We start from the raw sequence: 12,980 nt of genomic DNA on the forward strand, positions 1-12,980 counted from the left end.
ACTAGACTACCACGCGACTTCTAGTACCAGTTCTGAAGACGTTCCAACCACGCATTATACAGACCATTTCCAATTGTCGTAGAGATTCGGTCTCTTTCCCTCCTGAACACACCAATTATGTCTCATTCAACTGATAATTAGTATGTCAATGAAGTCGTGCGTGGCTGTTGTTCTAGTCTTGAGCGTGAAGAGTGATTTGTGCAGATCACCACGTTTTCCCACTCTGTGAAAATCTCTGCATGTGCACATGACTGCTGCAACCTATATTCTGCTGAACCTGCTTGCTGTAATCAAACCCTAGTGTTCCTCTTCTGTCTCTACAGTCAACGCTTTTCTCCAATACAAAAATTAACTAGTCATTGACGGCTCAGCATATTTGGCCACCCATCCCTTTCTGTAGTCAAGTTCTTCTTCTCTAATTCATTTGTTGTTGGACTAATCCATCTAATATTCAGCATTCCTCCATGACACCAATTATAAATATTTCTGTTCTCTTCTTGACTGAACTGCTTATCATCAGTGTCTCACATTCATGGAAGGCTATACACCAGAGAAATAATTTCAGAAAGGGCTTTTTATTGCTTCCAGTATATTCTTCGTTAACAAATGTCTTATTTTTAGAATCGCTGTTCTTCCTACAGCCAGAATTTAGCTTATATCTTCTTTCTTCTGTCATGTCAGTTATTTTGGTGCCCAAATGCAAAACTTACGTACTACCTTTGGTGATTCATGTTTTTAAACTGTTCTACCTGACCAAAAGCAACCGGACACCCGATAGGGGACATCAGTATAGCGTCTTGAAATCTGCTGGGGACGCTTTCAGCAAACTGTCTTAACCTCTTTGGGGGAACAGTAGCCCATTATTCCTCAAGAGCAGAAACTAGAGACTAGGTTAAGGTCGGGACTCTGGGCAGGCTTGCCAACTTCAGCAATGTTATTGCCACATAGACGCTGCTGTATGATATAAACGATCATAGTCTCTGAACAGCTCCTCTGCTGTACTTAGTACACTATGCTATAAAATTTGTTCTTATCTTTCTACATGTAGCGTTTTCTGGAGCACAACAAGATGACAACAACCTAACTATGAAAAACACCCTCTTACCGTAACACCACCACCAGCTACGTACCACACTGTTTGAGCTATAGATGATAACAGGTAACGTTCTCCAGGCGATCGCCAAAACCAAATCTTCTGGTCAGATTTCCACAGTATATAGCGTGATTCACCACTCCAAATCATTCGTTACCAGTTATTCACTGTCCAGTGGCGTCCTTCATTACAGCGACTGAACGGCGCTTACCACTGCCTACATAGATGTCTGCCTCATGCTGCTGTGCTCGACCACTGCTCCCCATTCTTTATAAATCGATATGCACACTCGTTGAGCTACATGGATTTTTGGTAGCGCTTTGGAACTCGCAGCTGATTCTTACCGCTGATTTCATGCAATTATCTCACAACCGCCCCGCGCAGTGCTCGATGTACTCTGTTCAGTACTTAAAAGGTCTGCTGGCCTTTATTTAACTGCAGTTCTTCCTTCGTGTTCGCACTTCACAATCATCTAAAGTTGAATTGGGCAGTTTTAGAAGTCTTAAAATGTCCCTGATGAATCTGTTATTCAGGTGACATCTAATGTTCGAAATCACTGATCGAACTGTTCTTCTGTTACGGCTTCTCGTCGACAGCACAAAATGTAACACATAAAGACCATCTGTTAAATAGCTTGTATGTCCGCCTTTGGAACGAAATACATCACTGATTCTGCGTGTCAGAGAAAATTTGTCATTACTTCTTATGGGAGCAAACTGCTTAGGTCATTGATCCCTAGGCTTATACACTACTTAATCTAACCTAAACTGACTTACTCTAAGGACAACACAAACACCCATGCCCGAGGGAGGACTCGAACCTCCGAAAATCTGGCGGGGGCGGGAGTGAGTGGTGGGGAGGGGGGGGGGGGGGGGGGGGAAGCCGCGAAAACCGTGATCCGTGATAATGAGCCCAAGACCGTGTGGCTACCCAGCGCGGCCAACTATCAGCTGTGGGACAGTTTGTTGGTAGTTCGTGGAGATATGTGGCACAGATCATGTAAGCACTCCGTCTTGAGGCCACCCGAGAGCCGTGTCGTCCTTAGCTAAGGATGCGGAGAGAAGGGACGTGTGGTCAGCACACCACTCTTCCGGTCGTTGTGATGGTTTTCTTTTACCGGAGCCGCTACTATTCGGTCGAGTAGCTCCTCAATTGGCATCACGAGGCTTAACTTCGGTGATCTGACGGGAACTGGTACAGATCATGTAATTCACTTACATAACAGGCCGCTGATTTGCATGCGCGGTGATGGCGTCCGATAGCGACCCTGATGATTTTCGTCGGATTTACATTAGGCGAATCTGGTCACCGAGACACCATCATAAGTTCACTACAATGCTCCTCCCACTGTAGCACGGTTCTGGCTCCGGGTCACGGACGATTATACTATTGAAAGACGACATCGTCGTCGGGAAAGACATCCAACATGAAGGGACGCAGACTGTTCGCAGTTGTCAGAGCGTCTTTGTTTGCAGACACAGATCCAATACAAACTCAGGAGAATACCTCCCATAGTATAATACTGCTCTCACCAGCCTGCTTCCGTGGCTCACTGCACGTTTCGAGCCGCTGTTCAACTCGAGGATGGCGTTTGTGGAGTCGACCATCGACCTAATGTAGCAAAAACGCGATTCACCCGAAGAGTCGGCACGTTTCTTTTAATCGGGTCCTGATGGTTTCGTGCCCACTGCAATCGTAATTGACGTTGTCGTTGGGCTAAGATGTGTGTATGAGTAGTCTGCTGCGGAGCTGGACGTTCAACAATGTACGATGAACTGTTTGCTCCGAAATACTTGTGCGTGCGCAAACGGTATACTCTTCTGTCAGAGATGCCACAGATCTATCCTACTTCACATAGCAGATAAGTCTCCGAAGCCCACGTTCTGTGAAGAGTCGTGGACGTCCAACCATTTAGCGCCTAGTTGTAGTTTCACTGTCCTCCTACTGCTTTCCGCAGATGCTCGCGGCAGTAGAAACCGAACATTCGACCAGCTTGGCTATTTTTGAGATACTCGTTCACAGGTTATGCATAATAACAATCTGTCCTTTGTCAAAGTCGATTATCTCAATGGATTTCCCCATTTACATTTCACACTTCCGCTGGGGTGATCCCCCGTCCGTGTCTACTCCGCTTACATACTTTTAATAACGCGTCACATGCTAGCAACACCACCAGACATACAACGTCGCAGTGGGCAGTGGTCATAATGTTTTGGCTCATTAGTGTATTCCAAATAACGGGGGAGGCATCGTCTGATGCCCTTTCTCTTTAAACGGGAATGTCTGGACACTTTTGATCAGATAGTGCTATTCACTCAGCATCATGCAAAAGGCCCCATTACCTTTGCTTCCTTTGTTGATGTCCATCTTATAGCCATTTTTAAGAGACTGTCCATTCCGCTCACATGATCTTCCAAGGCTTCGCGCACGCACAAAATATTATCTTTTATTTCTTTTTTCCCAAATCTGACCGAGCTAGGTACCGCGCAGCGGATAGCACAGTGGACTCGCATTGGGAGGACGACGATGAAGCTCCGCGTCCAGCCATCCGTGATTTCCCTAAATCGCTCCAGGCAGATGCCGGGATAGTTCCTTTGAAGAGCACGGCCGATATCCTTCTCTATTCTTTAAACATACCGACGGTGTGCTCCGCCTCTAATGTCATCAATGTCGGCGGGACTTTGTGCTGGGACAGAACGATTTCGCACGTTTTGGCGATGTAATTTCTTTAAGGTTCGTTTCATTCTATTGAAACAGCACGAGAGAAATAAAATATGAGAAAAGAAGTATGCAAAAATTTTAATTAAGTGTAAGTAAGAAGGTAGGGAAAAATGTCAGCTTTTACTAAAAGCTCAGTATCGAAGTGAGTGCATTTGACTTATATTAAAGAGAGGTCTGAAATGTGTTTTGCTAGTTGTGCCTCTTGGTTACTCTAAGCGTCACGAGTAAGAAAATGAGATTATTTCTGTTGTAGGAACATTTATACAGTGCTACCTCTCACAAACGGGTTCAAACAAGATACTTTCAGATTGATTTTGATCATTTTATGGTATTTAATCTTTGGTATTACTGGACAGTGCACGCAATTGCATTTTTCCGTTAGTGTGTTGACGTCAATGTACGAGGAACCACATATTAAAAGTCACTGCTATCGATCTAAACATAATAATAACACATAACGAAAACGTACTTAAAAACTATGTCGATAACATTCTACGTAAATATGGTTCAAATGGCTCTGTGCACAATGAGACTTAACTTCTGAGGTCATTAGTCGCCTAGAACTTAGAACTTATTAAACCTAACTAACCTAAGGACATCACAAACACCCATGCCCGAGACAGGATTCGAACCTGCGACCGTAGCGGCCACGCGGTTCCAGACTGAAGCGCTGAGAACCGCACGGCCACACCGGCATGTTTCTACGCAAATAGCTGCTGCTTCTGTGCTCAATTGCAGTTTCCCAGAACCTGAAAATCTGTGTAGCGAGAGTGATACCGCTACGTTTCTTCACATTATAAATCATAATTCTTAAGGCTATTTAATTTTTTTTCTTTTTCTTAGTTTCTTCTGTTATTGGTGCCGAATTGTATCTGCTAGTAACAGGGCTAGTTACGTGAAGTTATAGGCGGCAGTTTCTTCACAGTGCAACTTTAAACCCTAATCTTCCTTACGTTCCACTCCCAAATTTCCCGTATTTTAGTTTACTGCTTGCTCTACGTACGCTGGGGGATATACTGCAAACCTGTCTCACTCTGTTCTCAACTACTGCACCCATACTCATAACAGCCTGCTTACTGTAACAATAAAGCAGTCTTCCGTTAGCTATATTTTACCACCGATAACTTCCGAATTTCAAAGTGTATTCCGCTCAATACTACAGAAAACTAATTCTAAATCTAGATGTGTTATCAACGTAGGTTCGTCTTCCTTCAGTTTATCTTGCGAGTCGTAGGGTTAGTTTTTCCTCAGTGTTTTGCTACATTTAATCGGAATCCAAATTGGTGTTTCCCCAAGTGAGCTAACAATCGTTCCATTATTATGTACATTATTAGTGTTAATTTTTTTTATTCAATTATTTTCCGATTAAATTCACAGCTGCGGTCTTTACTATTGCGTTAAGGGATTCGTCTATAAAATATTTCCTAGTAGTGTTTGCCGTTGAAGGCATCTCGGTTGGTTTTTTCCGACAAAAAAGGAAAGCTTTAAAATTATCCAGAGGGCGATAATTAGAGGTTCCCTGTTTCTGCTAATTAGGTAATTACGTATCCAGTTGTGGAATTTGTACTTCCGCCTCCTTTAATGCTACCTTTCCGGTCTTTCTTGGGGTTGTGTAACTGTTATGTTGCAAATGGCTTGTTTGGTTTTCTCAGTGAATTGTTTCTGTACATCCCGTCGTTCTGTCCTGTTATCCCCACGAAGATGTCTAGCAGTATTTACTACAGCGTTACTGAATCATAGTGAAAGGTCCACCTTTTCGTCACAAAATCAAACTGTATTAACGAATCTTTACTAACACAGGATTAGCCTCTTATTAGTTAAGTAAGTGGCCACTTACAGCATCTTCAGATTTCGTTTACAATAAACTTTGCAATGTGCAGATGTACACAGATAATGTACAGGTATTTTGTTGACTGTGAATTGCTGTAAGAGAACTCACCTGTGGTATGTTACCGAGAGAGTGCAAGGGCTAAGACGCTAGATTCACATTTTGGAGGACTTGGTTTCAAGTCCTTGTCCAACCAGCAAGTTTTAATGCCGAAACAGATGCTTTGTAGAAGACACGTCGGATGTTGCTCCCCATCATTGTCCATTCCTAGTTCAGAGTGTAAAAAGTGGCGTTGGCTAATTTCTTTGGCTTCTCCTGTATAAAGTGTAGATGCAACAGTCAAGGACAAATAACTTTAATCTCAGTTTAAACTTTATATTTGGGGAGGGTGAGGTACTTATATTGCGGGCATCGGTTAAGAAGTGATTTTTCGAAATTCTTCTCCTAAGGGGGTGAAATAGGGGATGAAAAACTATTTGAAAATATGTCACTGTTAAGGTACATTTGAAGCTAGAACTACGAAAACTGATATTTTGTTTCTCAGTCAGAAACAAAAAGAAAAAAGTGTTTCAGCAGTTTTAGAGATTCAGCCACTAAATGGGTGAAAGTTTCTTTCATGATAAATCATTATTAAAGAACTACTAAAGTGTATTTAAAGCTACATCTATGAAAACTGGTATTTGACTTCTCGGTCAGAAACAGAAACAATTAAATTACTTGTTTCAGTGCTTTTGGAAATTAAATCTCTAGGATATTGAAATAAGGGTTGAAAATTCTTTAAGAAAATATTTGTCTACATTTAAAAAATTTGAAGATAAATCTATGAAAACTGGTATTTCACTTCTTGGTTACATGTAAAGAAACATGGGTGAGGGGATTAATGTTCCTATGGAAACTCCAACTATCAGAATCACTTTTTGGCCTGAAGTGCAATCGAAAATTACAATGTTACTATAGTCTTAATCAATGTGAAATGTAGAGGTTGTTGTGACTTGTGAATAACAAAAAAATTCGATGAAAGGAAAAAAAATCTGTGCAGATCACACAGAATACGCGACCAAAATCAGCGGTCACTAAGCTAGTTAACAATATATTTTGTCAACAAGTAAATATAAGTTTTAAGTTATTCTTCGCAGTTGTTTAAACAGACGTTGAGTGAATTTTACCAGAAATTTTAATAAGCTTCTGTTGCGCAAGGGCTGTTTTCGTGTAAGCAGTTATTTAATTAAAAATATTTCCCCTGAGGAGAACAGTGAATGAAAACACAGAAAAATCTTAAATTAACTGACTCTTATACCCACAAAGTAGCAAGTTATTTTTGTGGGAAGAGCATTTGAAACTATTAATATTGTTGCACCCAGCTGGCTGCTAAACAAAACAAAATAGTCATAAATAGTGTCTGTCCGGAATTTTAATGATGCAAATAGAATTATCGCGTAAAAAACCACGGATGGTGGTGCAACTGTGAGAATCCATAGTGCCACGAGACGGAAACCTCGCTCGCTCGAATCTGACACTGACTGCCAACGTTTATCATTGTTACCTCTTTCGAGTGTTCTGTGTTTTGATTTTATTCATCATACATGTACAAAGAATATTTGCTTAATGCAACTGTTGTTGTTGTGTTCTTCAGTCTTGAGACTGGTTTGATGCAGCTCTCCATGCTACTCTATCCTGTGCAAGTTTCTTCATCTCCCAGTATCTATTGCATCCTACATCCTTCTGAATCTGCTTAGTGTATTCATCTCTTGGTCTCCCTCTACGATTTTTACCCTCCACGCTGCCCTCCAATACTAAATTGGTGATCCCTTGATGCCTCAGAACATGTCCTACCAACCGATGTCTTATTCTCGTCAAACTCCTCTTCTCCCCAATTCTATTCAATACCTCCTCATTGGTTATGTGACCTACCCATCTAATCTTCAGTATTCTTCTGTAGCACCACATTTCGAAAGCTTCTATTCTCTTCTTGTGTGAACTATTTATCGTCCATGTTTCACTTCCATACATGGCTACACTCCATACAAATACTTTCAGTAACGACTTCCTGACACTTAAATCTATACTCGATGTTAACAAATTTCTCTTCTTCAGAAACGCTTTCCTTGCCATTGCCAGTCTACATTTTATATCCTCTCTACTTCGACCATCATCAGTTATTTTGCTCCCCAATAGCAAAACTCCTTTACTACTTTAAGTGTTTCATTTCCTAATATAATTCCCTCAGCATCACGTGACTTAATTCGACTACATTCCATTATCCTCGTTTTGCTTTTGTTGATGTTCATCTTATATCCTCCTTTCAAGACACTATCCATTCCGTTCAACTGCTCTTCCAAGTCCTTTGCTGTCTCTGGCAGAATTACGATGTCATCGGCGAACCTCAAAGTTTTTATTTCTACTCCATGGATTTTAATACCTACTCCGAATTTTTCTTTTGTTTCCTTTACTGCTTGCTCAATATACAGATTGAACAACATCGGGGAGAGACTACAACCCTTTCTCACTTCCTTCCCAACCATTGCTTCCCTTTCATGTCCTTCGACTCTTATAACTGCCATCTGGTTTCTGTACAAATTGTAAATAGCCTTTCTCTCCCTGTATTTTACCCCTGCCACCTTCAGAATTTGAAAGAGAGTATTCCAGTCAACATTGTCAAAAGCTTTCTCTAAGTCTACAAATGCTAGAAACGTAGGTTTGCCCTTCCTTAATCTAGCATCTAAGATTAGTCGTAGGGTTAGTATTGCTTCACGTGTTCCAACATTTCAACGGAATCCAAACCGATCTTCCACGGGGTCGGCTTCTACTAGTTTTTCCATTCGTCTGTAGAGAATTCGCGTTAGTATTTTGCAGGCTGTGACTTATTAAACTGATAGTTCCGTAATTTTCACATCTTTCAACACCTGCTTTCTTTGGGATTGGAAGTATTATATTCTTCTTGAAGTCTGAGGGTATTTCGCCTGTTTCATACATCTTGCTCAGCAGATGGTAGAGTTTTGTCAGGACTGGCTCTCCCAAGACCGTCAGTAGTTCCAATGGAATGTTGTCTACTCCGGGGGCCTCGTTTCGACTCAGGTCTTTCAGTGCTCTGTCAAACTCTTCACGCAGTATCGTATCTCCCATTTCATCTTCATCTACATCCACTTCCATTTCCATAATGTTGTCCTCAAGTACATCGCCCTTGTATAGAACCTCTGTATATTCCTTCCACCTTTCTGCTTTCGCTTCTTTGCTTAGAACTGGGTTTCCATCTGAGCTGTTGATATTCATAAGTGGCTCTCTTTTCTCCAAACGTCTCTTTAATTTTCCTGTAGGCAGTATCTATCTTACCCCTAGTGAGGTAAGCCTCTACATCCTTACATTTGTCCTCTAGCCATCCCTGCTTAGCCATTTTGCACTTCCTGTCGATCTCATTTTTGAGACGTTTGTATTCCTTTTTGCCTGCTTCGTTTACTGCATTTTTATATTTTCTCCTTTTATCAATTAAATTCATTATTTCTTCTGTTACCCAAGGATTTCTAGTAGCAATCGTCTTTTTACCTACTTTATCCTCTGCTGCCTTCACTACTTCATCCCTCAGAGCTACCCATTCTTCTTCTACTGTATTTCTTTCCCCTATTCCTGTCAATTGTTACCTTATGCTCTCCCTGAAACTCTCTACAACCTCTGGTTCTTTCAGTTAAATCCAGGTCCCATATCCTAAAATTCCCACCTTTTTGCAGTTTCTTCAGTTTTAATCTACAGCTCATAACAAACAGATTGTGGTCAGAGTCCACATCTGCCCCTGGAAATGTCTTACAATTTATTACCTGGTTCCAAAAATCTGTGTCTTACCATTATATAATCTATATGATACCTTCTAGTATTTCCAGGATTCTTCCATGTGTACAACCTTCTTTTATGAACTGTAAACTTGAAATTATGGTTATATTAATACGTTAAAAAGCTATATCTCTTTTAAGCGAAATACGGTCGATAGCACCTACAAAAAATATTTTAAATTACGTTATTAGATATGAATATTGCAAAATGTTGTTCAGTGAGGACAAGACAACTTCTCATACAGCAGCCCTAAATACAAAGTACTGAGTTACAAGTCCGAAACCACAATCACGTTCCGTTCAACGAAAACCATTCCACACGTAAAGAGAGCCTGTTGCCACGTCTATCGTCGTAATAGTGGCCGGTTGTTGAGAGCACATAGTCGCAACGCCCCCAACCTCGCCTGTCCCCAACCCACTCTTAAACATAGTGGTGCCGTGTTCCTTTAAAGGCGGCGAACTTGACACACAATCACAATGTGCAAAGCTTTACTCAACCTAAAGGACGGTTTGAACGCTGGAGTCTTTTTAAGAGCATGAGCCTAATGAAGGCGCTATTCCTCCTTTCAACTGATTTTAAAGCCAGATGTTCGTTGATCTAAAGTTTCACGTACATTTCGAACCACAGTGTGACGTGTTATATGTCACATGTGTGAATATTTGACAGACTTGAAAAAACGTGACGAGTGGGTTTGATACGCTGTCACTTACACACATAATCACTGAGCCACACTATCGTCTTTTTACCGAATCTATAAGGTGGAGAAAAGCAACATGATCATAAGCTCGGAACTGGGCAGGGGACATCAAGGCGAGCAATATTTTGCAGATAACCATAGGTCGAAACAGCGCCATTGATGAGCTGGGACAAGCTTGACGGAAGATTTGTCAGAGGAACGTGCAGGCCAGGAAAGCAGTAGTACGTAGCATTCTTGCTCATTCCCCGCCACATGCGGCCAGATTTCGTCTTGTTGAAGTACTGCATGCACAGCTGCCTGGTAGAGGGGCAGCGCTGCAGGCCCTAAAGCTTCCCTTATGTCATGGCTATTGTTCGGATTCCCCTCAATGTGTAGGAGGCAAGATTGAATGCTACAGCTTGGCGTTTGTCCGCTACGCTTCTCAACTATGCATTCTGCCACACTGCGTTCATCAACCTAACATCTAACACCAATGTGTCCATCTCGGTAGGACAGGTTGAAGTGGAACTCTTCCAAAATCACTACTTCCTGCCACGTTCACGTGCCCATTGCAGTCTGATGCGACGGAAGTTTCTTGCAAACAGAAGCCGAAGTAATGGATTGCGTGGCACCAGTCCAGCCCTCAGAAGACCGCAACGAACCGTCGATGTAGACATGTCTACATGCGACATTGAGCCAACACTGTTGACAAAGCTACGAACAAGATAGCGGCCACCATGCAGTGTACTTACATTGCGCAGTCTGGTACATGCTCGTCACTGTGTAAGACCCTCTCCTTCTCACTGGTTCTTCACAGGCGTCACTGTCAAGGCAGCGTGACTTTTTCGAGTCATTATGCCCCATTACAGCTCACTCATGTGGTGATATTGCACCGTTTGACATCGATGAAGCATAGCAGCACTTGTTCGCACGTTACCATTTTCACAATTTCAAATCAACTGGACATCGCGTAACATTTATCCAGACACCCAAAAGAGTGCACTGTTGGGCCTAAAGGGCGTGGGGAAAAAAAGGAAACAACAGAAACACAAGACATTACCATACCTAAAACGGCGCAGGAAAACCATTGGCATTCAAAACATCTTCCAACGTACATAAAAATAGGCAATGTATCGTTTTCAAGGGAGTCTGGGAGTCTTATACCAGTCTACCTGCAAAATACTGAGAAGTTTAGGTAACGATGGTGGATATGGATTGCGATTACCCTCCCTTCTCTCCAATGTAGACCACATAAGCTAAATAACATTAATATCTGTTGAGTATGGTTGGAACAAGAGATGCGACAGTTCATAATCATGCTCACAAAAACCGGCTTGCAAGATCCGAGCAGTGGCACTGTCGTTTTTGAACACAGCATCACCATTGGGGAACAAACACTGCTCTATAGGACACACTTGCTCAGCAAATATGGTCACATTATTTTGCCAGCAAAGTGATCTTGCGAAGTACTCATGAGGCCATTGGAATACCACGATGTGGCTGCCCAAGTCATCAGCGAACACCAGCCAAGCTACGCTCCTGGGAAGTAAACTCGGCCAGATGTGGTAACAGTGTCAAACAAGACTTATACGAAAAAAATGGGTTCTCTCATTCTTCATATCAAGAAATTTTTGGCTTCGGCATCAAGTTCTCCTGTAAAGGGAATTTGCGTCGCCAGCTCACCCTACACTTCCCCGGTTCTGTAGCCCCCTTATGTTTCCAGAATGAGATTTTCACTCTGCAGCGGAGTGTGCGCTGATATGAAACTTCCTGGCAGATTAAAACTGCCCTTATTATTATTTTGCTCCTTCTGGGGTTCGCAAATGCTACCTTCAGTTCTGCAGTCACTTCTGCAGCTGCCGTCTTCTTACTTTTCTATACAATCGTCTTGGACGACAGTGTTTAGCGTCTCTCCCTCTATGTGGTATAAATCGTCTGTCGGTGCCTCGTGAAACACCAAACACCTAGGCTACATTGATTACTAAAGCTCCCACAAACACGACCAGCAACAATTTTCCCACATTTGAATTCTCCTAGCTCCGACATTATGCACTCACGACTACACCTAAGACTGTTCCGTCCGCGACTGACTCTGTCAAGGTATTGAGAACACTGCACAGGTGCCGTTCATTACCAATTACGACAGCACAGTCTTCCGGCTTTGCTAGCATGTGCATGTATGTTCAATTATGCATTTCTCGCGGTGTTTCCACATTTTATCCAAACCCTGTTAGTGGTCGTCGTCTCTCTGCAGCCTTAATCATTTATTACGTTTCCATAATACTACAGATCCTCTGATTCTGGAGTGATTCAGATGATTACCTCTGGGTTTTGCAATTCTGGCAGAAAGTGCAGTTGATGCGAGGCCTGTTTTTTAGGTACCGTAATGCCACACCGCGGCCGCAAGGCTGCGGTCGGCGTTCGGCGTATGCGCACTGGGTACCTACATCTGTTGTCTACGCACTGACGCCATTACAGTCTGATTCTTCCTTGTTTACGTTGTCTACTGAGTATTATAGATGCCTCCGATAATCGTGAGTCCAGCCGACTGTGAAGTACGGGCTGTCATAAGATTTCTTAGTGCTAAAGGCCTAAAAGCGATCGATATCTATCGTGAGATCTGTGCAGTTTAAGGAGAAAACAATATGAGTGATGGAATTGTAAGAAAGTGGGTGAGAGCATTTAAAGATGGCCCACAAATGTGCATGATGAACAACGGAGTGGGCGCCCTTCGATCGTTAATGAAAGTTTGGTGCAGGAAGTGGGCAATAAGGTGAGAGAAAACAGACGCTTTACGATTTCCTCCTTGCGGGATGACTTTCCTAATGTTGCTCATAGTG

The sequence above is a fragment of the Schistocerca gregaria genome, chromosome 8 (assembly GCF_023897955.1).
Source record: "Schistocerca gregaria isolate iqSchGreg1 chromosome 8, iqSchGreg1.2, whole genome shotgun sequence".
Taxonomy (NCBI): Eukaryota; Metazoa; Arthropoda; class Insecta; order Orthoptera; family Acrididae; genus Schistocerca; species Schistocerca gregaria.